Source organism: Symphalangus syndactylus, chromosome Y (genome assembly GCF_028878055.3).
Source record: "Symphalangus syndactylus isolate Jambi chromosome Y, NHGRI_mSymSyn1-v2.1_pri, whole genome shotgun sequence".
NCBI lineage: Eukaryota > Metazoa > Chordata > Mammalia > Primates > Hylobatidae > Symphalangus > Symphalangus syndactylus.
The window spans coordinates 21,584,912-21,596,190 of NC_072448.2; the positions used below are offsets into that span (position 1 = coordinate 21,584,912).

At 45.8% G+C, this 11,279-nt stretch overlaps 1 pseudogene; it reads right to left on the reverse strand.

The window, feature by feature from the left end:
- Nucleotides 1-6,006: 6,006 nt before the first annotated feature.
- Nucleotides 6,007-8,199, reverse strand: LOC129476672 (tubulin beta-8 chain-like; annotated as a pseudogene).
- Nucleotides 8,200-11,279: the final 3,080 nt, after the last annotated feature.

Below are 11,279 nucleotides of genomic sequence, written 5' to 3' on the forward strand. Positions count from 1 at the left end.
ATCATGTGTTTATGGATTGGAAGACAAAACCTTGTCAAGATGGCATTGTTATCACTAGTCATCCATGAATTCAATAAAATCACTATAAAAATTCCAATATTTGCAAAAATAGAAAAACTTATTCTAAAATTCACATGAGAATTCAAACGCCCCAAGTAGCCAAATCAATCTTAAAAACTAGCAAAGTCAGAGGACTAACATCTCCTGGTTTCAAACTTACTGCAACGCTTCAGTACCCAAGACAATGTTGTACCAGCGTAGAGATAGACATAAAGACCAATCAATAGAAATAAAAAACCAAAAAATATGATCATGATTTTTAACAAGGGATTCAAAACTATTCAATGGGAAAGGGCAGTATTTTTAAAATGGTGTTAACAAATGAATATTTACATGGAAAACAATGAAGTTGGACCCTTACTTTACACCATATAAAAAACTTAACTTAAAATAGACCAAACATCTGATTGTAAGAGCTAAAACCCTAAAACCCTTAGAAAAAAACATAGGAAAACATTCCATAACATAGAGTCTGGCAATAATTTCTTCAATATGACAGTGAAAGCACAGACAACAACAAAAACAACAATACATAAAAATAACTTCATCAAAGTGGAAAGCTTTTATGTATCTGAAGACACAATCAATAGATTGAAAATACAATTCATGGAGGGGGAGAAAATATTCACACATTTATGTATTTCGTAAGTAATTAATATCCAGGCCATATAAAGACCTTAGCAACAACAACAAAACAATCAAACTTAAACATGAGCAAAGGTTTTAAAATACACATTTCTTTAAAGAAGATATACAAATGAACCATAAGCACAGTATAAGGAGTTCACCATCAGTAATCATAAGAAAAATGTAAATCCAAACCATAATGCAATACCAACTGGCACATATAAATCAGAACTCCTGCACCCTGCTGATGGGAAAGTAAGATGGCACTGCCACTGTGGAAAACAGTAATCACCGTATGATCCAGTAATTCCACATCTGGGTATATAGCCCAAAAAAATGAAAGTGGGAATTTGCACACCCATGTTTATAGCAACATTCACAATAGCCAAAGGGTAGAAAAAGCCCAAAGGTCCATCTACAGATGAATGGATAGGCAAATATGAGCAATACACATAATGATATATTATTCAGCCTTAAAAAGAAATGAAATTCTAATACATGCTACAACATAAACCTTGAAAATATTAAAACAAAAAGTGCAAATACTCTATGGTTTTCACATTTATTATGAACCTACAGCAGTTAAATTCATAGTCACAGAAAGTAGGATGTTGTTTCCAGGGGATAGGGGGAAGGGAAACTGGGAGCTATTTTTCTGTGGATACAGAGTTTTACTTTGGGATGATAAAGCAGGTTTGAAAATGGATAGCGGTGATAGTTGCACAGCAATGTCTTTGTACTTAGTGTACTTAAATTTTCTGTTATACATATTTCACCGCAGTAAAAAAAAAACAAATATTTAAAAATTTATGTGTTTCTTTGAACTGTTTCTTTACATCCCTTGTCCATTTTTCAGTTTGGCTGCTGGTCTTTTAATAATTCAGGATATACATATTACCCAAATTGGCTTTTTGTCTTTCATGTATGTTGAAGGTCTATTTCCACAGTCTATGTGTTGTTTGAGGCATTTTTCTCTCATAGAAAGTTTTAATTTTTATGGAGTCAAATGCATCAGTCTTCTATTCAAAGACTTATTTATGTGTACAGTCCTTCAGTTTAGGATGATAAAGAAGTTGCAGATACGGATAAAGGAGATGGTTTTACAACACTCTGAATATACTGAAGTGTACATTTAAACATGGTAAAAATAGTAAGTTTTATGTTATACATATTTTACCACCATAAAAGGGCCAGGTTAGATGTTTATAGGTTAGGGGTTTGTTGTACCTTTAATATTTATTCCCCTCCAGGGCTCTAATTTATAAAACACTCACACAAGAAAAGTAGATACTGACTTCACAAATCTTACAAGTCCCACAGCAGAGGCTGCCTTGGAAAGCAGAGGTGGAAAAAGTCACAAAAACTTGAGGTCAGTGTGAGACCACCCATCCCCTACTCAGAAATCAGATGGGAGAAGGCATGCATGCAGGCTGAGCTGGAGAGATGAGATGAGGTGGGCAGAACAGTCCTCCAATAAGCCTAGACCTTAAGTGCTCTCATATGCTCTCAGGCATGTATCAAACCAAGAAAGCAGGCTAGGAAGGTAACACATCGACCTGTATACAGGGAGCTATAAAATATCTGAGCTGAGCAAGTGATTCACAAGGAGACAGAATCAGTATGACCTTTACACTGCGACCTGCCTCAAATAATTTCAGGCTCTCATTAACCAGGTGAGCTGCTCTTTCTCTCTGAGGTAGGTAAACTTGAGGGGGTAAAGTGGGAGTTGGGGATAATGGAAAATAAAGCCTGGTAATATTTCTTCTAACTCTGTTATAAATAAAAAGTAAAACATAAATGCTCTTTCTCAGAGCCCAAAGGTTAGGTGAAAAAAATGTTTGTCGTCTCGGTTATGTAATGTGGACTTTAGCAGAGCAGTGCACACAGGGTCATTTATTGTTTCCCTCTGCTTGTTGTGTGCTTTTTCAGTTTATAATGTACCTGATCCACTTGTCTCATACTAGCTGCAAACGAGGCAACCGAATGTCACACCAGGTGGCCAGCATGTCTGTGAAGGGCAGAATCTGGGGCAGCCAAATAGCTGGCAGAAGCCAGCTAGTAAGTACCCGATGCCCACTCCATAGAGGACTCCACACTTAAAAGACAAGATAAGCAAGTGTCAGGTTGCCTCACTAGTTATCCCCCCAAATAAAAAATAAAAGTAACCCCTCCAAGGAAAGTGTGTGTGTACATACCAAAGTACATGGACACAGCTACATGCAGAGGGGAAAGTCTGGGAAGGAACCAAACCCACCCCTGAACACCAGTTACTTGTGGGGAAGGTGCAGATGAAGCCAACTGTCAGCATTACTCACCTTTTCAACAGATGAGCTTGCATAAATTTTGGCAATTTCTCATAAAAAGGCAATTTTCACTCCTTGGGTGATCACCCAGGTCCTGCAAAACTGAGCCACCAATAACCACCTCTACTACTTAACATGAAGCCAAATAATGGCTTCCATCAAAGCTCAGCCATCCCACCCACCTCCTGGTCCCGTCCCATGCAGGGGGGTACTGGACTTCTGGGGTCCAAGGGTCCAGGCCAAACCTAACCCATAGATTGTTGGTGAACCAGCATGCATCCAAGGGCCTTTCCCCAGCCTGGGCCAGGTGCCCACTGCATAAATATGCCTGTGCTTGTTCCCCTAGGACAGAGACTCCCTTATAGTTGAATGAGGGGTGGGGAGATTGGATGGTGTCCTGTATGGGCTGGATGTTAATCTGATGTGGTGTTCTTGGAGAAGCTTGCCTGAGTTAGGTGCTTTCTCAGCATGTGGTGTGTGCTTCCCCTTCAAGCTGCAGAAGTCCCAGAAGGTAAGTGCTAATGCAACCCCCATTTACTGGTGAGCAGAGGTGAGGTGATCTGCAGCTGGCCAAGCAGCTGCTAAGTGGCCAACAGGCTGGATCTGCTTCTCACTTGCAGAGGGCCTGCATGGCTGCTGTGTCTGCCCTGAGGCTCATTCTGCCTCCTCCTCCTCTTTCCTCCACAGCTCTCCTGGCTTCTGTCCAAGCTGTGCTCCAGGTGAGGAACACTTATGGATGCACCAGGCTACAACTACTCAGACTCCAGTGTGCACCTACAAGGGCCCCTGATCCATGCTGTTTCCATATCCAAGCCCAAATTTGTCTAGGGCTTCAGCAAATCCAAGCCTCCCTGAATTTCCTGCAAGATCAAACTGAGCACTACAACCCCCACTACACTGGTTATCTGCCAGCCCCTGCTCCCTCCTGGGCCCCTGTCTATATAGTTCTGAAGTCCTGCAAGAATGTTGAGTTCCTAAGCCGACTCTCACCCAACTAGCTAAACAACCAGGGGCCTCCAGGGGTAGAGAACATACCCAGACAGACTCTGCTGCCTGTAGACTTGATGTGCTTCCCCCACAACAAGCCATGCTTGCCAGGCTGGAAGGGGGGCTCCAGATACTTTGGAAATCTGGGCCTGTAGCTGGCATATGGAAAAGAGGCCTGGAAAAGCACCATTACTGTTCTTGAAGCCCCCGGATGGAACCAGGTAATTGGGAAATACATGGATACCAAGCCTGACCCTCATTCAGACCCAGATGGGAACTGCAGCAGTGATTTGCCCTCTCTGCCACTCTGGCTGTTCCACTGCAGGAGGAACATCTGATCCCATGCATCAGTGGAGATACCAGGTGTGGGCAGGTTCCAGTGGTGGCTGCAGCTGAACTTTCCCAACCAGGTCCATGCATAGGTCATTTCAGATGAGGGAGTGCCTGCGTGGGCAAGCACACCCTTCAGAGAGTGAAAGCCACTGAGGAGGGCTGTCACAGAGCTCCATTTCCCTGCTCTGAGAACAGGTTAGGGGGAGTATGGGGGACCTCTCCCACCTCCTGCTTTAGGAGCCACTTTTTTTCAAGATGAGGCACACTCCTGCTTGCCTGTTCCCATTTGGCTGCAACAGGCTATTGCAAACATTCAGTGAACAAAAAGAAAGGGGCCTCACCTGTTTTCCCTGACACACCTGAGGCAGGTGGGTATGTCCAGGGGACCTGGAGTAGAACCTGTACATCTGCCCACCCTCGGGCTATGCTGGCTTCATCTTATCTGTGTGATGAGGGTTGGGTGGGAATTACCAAGAGGTAATTACACAGGCCATCAACAAATTCTACAAGAGCCAGGTAGAAGAGCACTCTCTTGGCATTCAGCCCAGCACCCAGCTCACACACACATCTCTTGACAACTTCCCTAAAGTAGGCTTTGAAGTCCAGGCTCCCCAAGAAGCCTGGGGAGGAGACTCTGCCAAGCTAAAGGACCTATGCCCAAAGGCGCTACCCCCACCAGTCTCATCCTGACAATCTTGGATTATTTCTGCCCTGAAGTTTTGGAGTGGGGGACAGGGAGACAGCAGACAGTGTGCATTAGCCACCTTTCCAGAGATCATCATCCCTCCAGATTGGGGCAGGTAAGACCTTCACTCAGGTGTTTTTCTCACTGATTGCCAGTTGGGGGAAGCAGCACTTGTGAGCATCTGCCTGTCTCCCCAGGCCCTGTTCAGAAACCCCATCTGTGTCTTTGGAGAGACTGCCCCAAGCACACAGGCCCAGCAACCACCATCTACGGCCCCCAGGACCTAATCGTCTTCTACATAGGGTTCAGTGCATGTGAGCAGACACTGGGCTTGATTCCTGTCCAACAGGCCCTGCCAGATACCCCATGCCCACCTCATTAAGAGAATGAGGTCACACAGACAAACCCAGGTCATCGTGGTGATAGAGTGGCTGAGGTCCTACTTTCTCACCATTCAATGCTGGTTCAGAATCAGCTGTCTGACCACATTCCTACCCTGAGGTGGGACTTTGGGACATTGTCCACTAGGGTCACTGATCACTTTTAAAGTTCCAGAAACAGAGGGCCAGCTGTTCCCCTGGAAGTTTGCTACATGGGATAAGTCAAGGCTTGCCTTCAGGAACAGATTTCCTACCATTTAGCTTCCCAAGTCCCAGGGCATCCATAAGTTCATGTGAAGCCTGCCTGCTACATCCACAGCTCATGCCAAACCCTCCTGGAACCACTGGAATGCTTGTTCCTGTGCATGTGATAAGCGCAGACAATTTCAGCCTTGCACGGCAACTTACATCTGGCAGCAGTAGCCAGAGAGCCTATAGAAAGAAGTTAGAGGTGAAACCAGGTGTTATGAGAATACTTTATTAGGCAAAACTGCGTACCATAAAAATGTTTTAAAATGCATCAGGAGAAGATGTGAAGACACAAATGAACACGTGCATAGTGACACATGGCTATCAGAATACACTAAAGAATCCACATAGTTTTCATCCTTTACCCAAGAGAAGGAAAGTTCTAGGCCACCTCCTCCTCAGCACACTCCTCAAACTCCTCCTCCTCCTCAGCTGTGGCATCCTGGTACTGCTAGTATTCAGACACCAGGTCATTCATGTTGCTCTCAGCCTCAGTGAACTCCATCACATCCATGCCCTCACCCATGTACCAGTGGAGGAAGGCCTTGTGCCTGAGTATTGCAAACTGTTCTGAGACATACTTGAAGAGTTCCTGGGTAGCTGTGCTGTTGCCCGTGAAAGTGGCCAACATTTTTAGCCCCTGGGGTGGGATGTCACAGATGGCTGTTTTTACGTTCTTGGGGAGCCAGTCAGCAAAGTAGCTGCTGTTCTTATTTTGAATGTGCAGCATTTGTTTCTCCACCTCCCTCATGGGCATGTGACCCCTGAAAATGGCAGCCACCATTAGGTAACGGCCATGATGGGGGCAGCCATCATATTCTTAGCATCAAACATCTGCTGGGTAAGCTCAGCCATGGTCAGGGCCTGGTAATGCTGGCTGCCCCAGCTGGTCAGTGGGGTAAAGCCAGGCATGAAGAAATGCAGCCTGGAAAATGGGACCATGTTCACAGCCAGCTTCTGCAGGTCAGCATTCAGCTGACCTGGGAAGTGCAGGCATGTGGTGACCCCACTCATGGTAGCGGATAACAGGTTGTTCATGTCACCGTAGGTGGGTGTGGGCAGTTTTAGAGTTCTGGAACAGATGCCATATAGAGCTTCATTATCTATGCAAAAGGTCTCATCTGCATTTTCTATGAGCTGGTGGACTGAGAGTGTGGCATTGTAGGGCTCCACCATGGTGTCTGACACCTTGGGTGAGGGCAGGACACTGAATGTTTTTATGATCCTGTCTGGATACTCCTCCCAGATCTTACTAATGAGAAGGGTACCAATCCCAGACCCAGTCCCCCTATGCAGCGAGTGGGTCAGCTGGAAACCCTGCAGGCATTCACAGCTCTCACACTCCTTTCTGACAATGTCTATCACTGACTCCATCAGCTCTGCACCTTCTGTATAGTGCCCCTTGGTGCAGTTGTTTCCAGCCCCATAGTGACCTGTAAGACAGTACGGTCAGTCACTTGATAGCCAGGTATACAATCATCGGTGGTCACCACCACAATGCAAGTGTCATGTGTGAGGTGAAAGCACCATTCATCCGGCAGATGGAGCAAATGAAACCCCCTACCCCAGAGTTACAGGACACCAGCATCCCCTGTTAGAAATTAAGTCAGGAATCAAACCTCAGACATGCTAACAGACCTTGCTGTAGATATCTCCTGCCCACTTTGAGGGAAGGCAGTAGCCATGGCCCCAGCTCAGCTCCCTGCAGGTAGTTTACATCAGTAGCTCCTCACCTTGAGGAGACACTTGGGCCTTCCTCCCAAAGCCCATTTAGAAGGGGCAGATTGAGTGACTTGGAGGATAGGAGGATGTTCAGGGGCCCTGGTTCCACAGCTCCCATAGCGATGACCTTGGGGAACTCCTAGATGAGCTGCCCTGGCTAATGAGCCACACCCCAGTCCTCACCCTCAGCTCACCGAAGACGAAGTTGTCTGGCCTAAAGATCAGCCCAAAGGGCCCTGAGCACACAGAGTCCATGTTGCCCTGCTCCAGATCCATGAGCACAGTGCTGGGCATGTACCTGCCACCTGATTGAGGCAGGAGGGTATTAGCGAGGGGAGGGGTGCCGTTCCCAGAAGCGTGATCAGAGAAGGACTGGGGTCTCACCACTGGCCTCTTTGTAGTACACTCTGATGCACTCCAGGTGCAGGTTGCTGTCCATGTGGTAGGTGTCAGCAGAGTCAATGGGATGTTCATCAAAGATCACCTCCCAGAACTGCGAGAGATTGGAGGGGCCAGACAGGGCAGAGCTGAGTCAGGGAGGCCAGGGAGCCAGAGGCACCCCAGCCCCTCTCCTAGTTCCTCTGCCACCCCCACCCTCATCTGCACCCCCATCCCTAAGCTGCTGTGTCCCTGGGGTCCACCCCGGCCTTCTCACCAGCCTCCAAGTTCCACCACGTCCCTGGCAGGCAGCCCAGGGGCCAAAATGCAGGGCCACAACCCCTGCCACCGCCAATGCCAACATCCTCCCTGGCCACCCAGCAGTCAGAACTGGGACCTCAGAGCCCCGGATGCCAACCTTGGCACCGATCTAGTTCCCACACTTCCTGGTCTACATGAGCACAATCTCCCTCATGGCCAAGGTGGGATGAGGGCAGCAGGAGAAACTCAGGAAGGAAGAGCAGATGCACAGCGACCCAGCCCACCCTCTATCAATGTTTAAATAGACCCAAGCCCACCTCCCTCAGACTGGGATTGGGCTCCCAGAATAAGCAACAGCTTTACTTCCACAGAGGTGTACCCACCTGTGAATCCCTTGGAGTTGAACATCTGCTGGGGAGCTCAGGTGGCCTTCCTGTGGTCCTTTTACTGTTGGGGAAAGCTGGTCAGCTGGAGAATTTCCTCTCATGTCTTTAGTTAGATTAAATCCGTAGCTGACATGAAACTGAATTTCCTCCCATGTGGGAGGGGAAGCCTCTTATTTCAATATTCACAGAGTGCCGTGCACCTATCCTAGACCGATGACATATTTTTGTACTTGATGAGTCTTTCCATCTGTTAGGACATCTGTGGTAAGGAAAGGCCTTCTGTATGTTAACTCAACAGGACTTAATTATAAGTTTTACTCTGGAGCAGTTCAAACCCGCAGTAAGCTGTGGGTGTTAGAGATAGTCAGGCATCTGATTTAGCATGAGTCTCTTTTAGAGTAGGATTAGCCCTTTCACCTTTCCAGAGGACTGTGGTCTCTGCACAGAGTGAAGGTAATATTGGATTCCTAAAACTGAGGATAGGTGTTGGGATACACCTGAAAACGGGCCATTGTCACTTTGCAGGCTTTTAGATTACCCAAACTGAGGAGTTAATTCTTCTGGTAAACACTTTTCAGATGGGGTGGGGAATGCCTCAATCTAACCAGTGAAGGTATCAGTCATCATTAGCAAATATTTGAATCTCCTGAAGAAAGGCATCTGAGTAAGTTAGAGTTGCCGGTTCTCACCTGGATAGATTCCTTAATGTTGGACAGGTTTAACTGGAGAAGGAGAAAATTGCTGGCCATTTGGGTCATGTCAGGCACCGAGCTCACAGGGCTGAGTCACCTGTTTTATTGTCTTGAAAAGATTTACCTCTATAAACAAATGAGACATTAACAGAAACAAAGAATCTCTTCTAGGGTGAAAAGAATCACGAGAGTGCTGAATTATATTCCTGTGATTGGTACTTGGCTTTAGTAATTTATTATCATCATTCAGCCAGCTAGAGGGTCCCTGGACTGAACTGTGGTCCCTGGCCCAATGTTATACTTCTTCAGAGTATTCTGACCCAGTTCTATGTGTGCTGACCAGCACGCCCATAGCTTAATTGGCCCTTTCAGTGCAGGGACCTTGGCTGCAGCATCTACCAGGGCATTTCCTTTTACATGGTCAGTCTCTCTTTTGATGTCCTCTGCAATGAATTATAGTCAGTTTTGGCAGCAAAACAGCATTCTAGGAAGCTAAAAATCTGAATGATGTTCTATGGAAAAGCCCTTGGGGGTCAGGCGTCATTACCCATTCCAAATTGCAGCATTAGAATGAAGCACTAAAAAATCATACTTGGAATCAGTGTAAACGTTAACGTTTAAAAACTTTCCCAACAGCAATGGCCTAGTAAGTTCAATTAACTCAGCTTTCTGAGCAGAGGTAGAGGGTAGCAATGCTTGTGCCTTGATTCTCTTGTCCTAATGAGTATAACTAGCTCTTCTGCATAAAAGAACTTGCATCTGTTAACCACTCTTCCTTGGGATGGTCAAGGGGCTCATCTCTCTTAAGTCTGACCTTCTAGAATAAATTTGTTTTATAACCTATGACATGCTTTGGCTGTGTCCCCAGTCAAATCTTATCTTGAATTGTAGCTCCCATAATTCCCATATATCATGGGAGTGACCCAGGGGGAGGAAATTGAATCGGGGGATCGGTCTTTTCCATGCTGTTCTCATGACAGTGAATAAGCCTCATGAGATCTAATGGTTTATTTATTTATTTAATTTATTTTTGCGACATAGTCTTTCTCTGTTGCCCAGGCTTGAACACAATAGCATGATCTCACCTCCCTGCAACTTCTGACTCTCGAGTTCCAGCTATTCTCCTGTCATAGCATCCTGAGTAGCTGAGAATACAGGTACCCACCACCATGCCTGGCTAATTTTTGTAGTTTTAGTACACATGGGGTTTCACCATGTTGGCCAGGCTGGTCTCAAACTCCTGACCTCAGGTGATCTACCACCTTGGCCTCCCAAAATTATGGGATTACAGCTGGTGGCTTTATAAAAGGGAGTTTTCCTACACAATCTCTTTTGCCTGCTGCCATGTAAGAGATGTGACTCTGCTCCTCATTTGCCTTCTGCCATGAGTGTGAGGCCTCCCCAATCATGTAGAACTGTGAGTCAATTAAACCTCTTTTCTTTATAAATTACCAGCCTCAGATATGTCTTTATTAGCAGCATGAAAATAGACTAATACAACCTGTATGCCAGAAAGGCTGGGAGCATCTGTGGCCTCTGGCAGATAAGTAGCTGTGTTTATGGTTTGTCAGGCTTTAAGAGTTATGTCTGGAGTGTCTAGCAGTTAGGCCTGATACCTTCATAAATATTCTCTTATTATCCACTGGTGCCATTTAGCTTCTAGGACCACCTTCCCTTGGTGTGGGGTCAAAAACCTGTAGGTGCTGTCCTAATGTTAGTTTATTAATTTTGCCTACTAGAAAAGTTGTAGCAGCAATAGCTCTAAGACATCAAGACCACCCGGAGACCACCTGGTCTATCTGCTTAGAAAATTAGGCTACTGGTCTTGGAATATTCCCCAGTTTTGTGACAAGATTACCAAAGGCCTATGCCTTGCTTTTTGGCCACATAAAGAACAAATGATTGATCCAACTTGGGGACTCCCACAGCTGCAGCAGAGCCCAATTTCTCCTTCAGTATTGAAAGTTTGCTTGTAGTTCTAAATACATTCTAGGAGCTCTAAATATTTCCCTTTAGTGTATCATATAAGGGTTGGCTACATGTCCAAATCTGGGTACCCATAAGCAGCAGTACCCAGCCATCTCCCAAAACAGCCCACAGTCATTTCTTGGACTGGGACCCTCACGTGACTAAAATAAATTATTTATCTTCTAGGAATGTTGATCAGTTCCAAAGGTTAAGACAGATTCCAAATATTTAAGTCTTTCAGTCAAAAT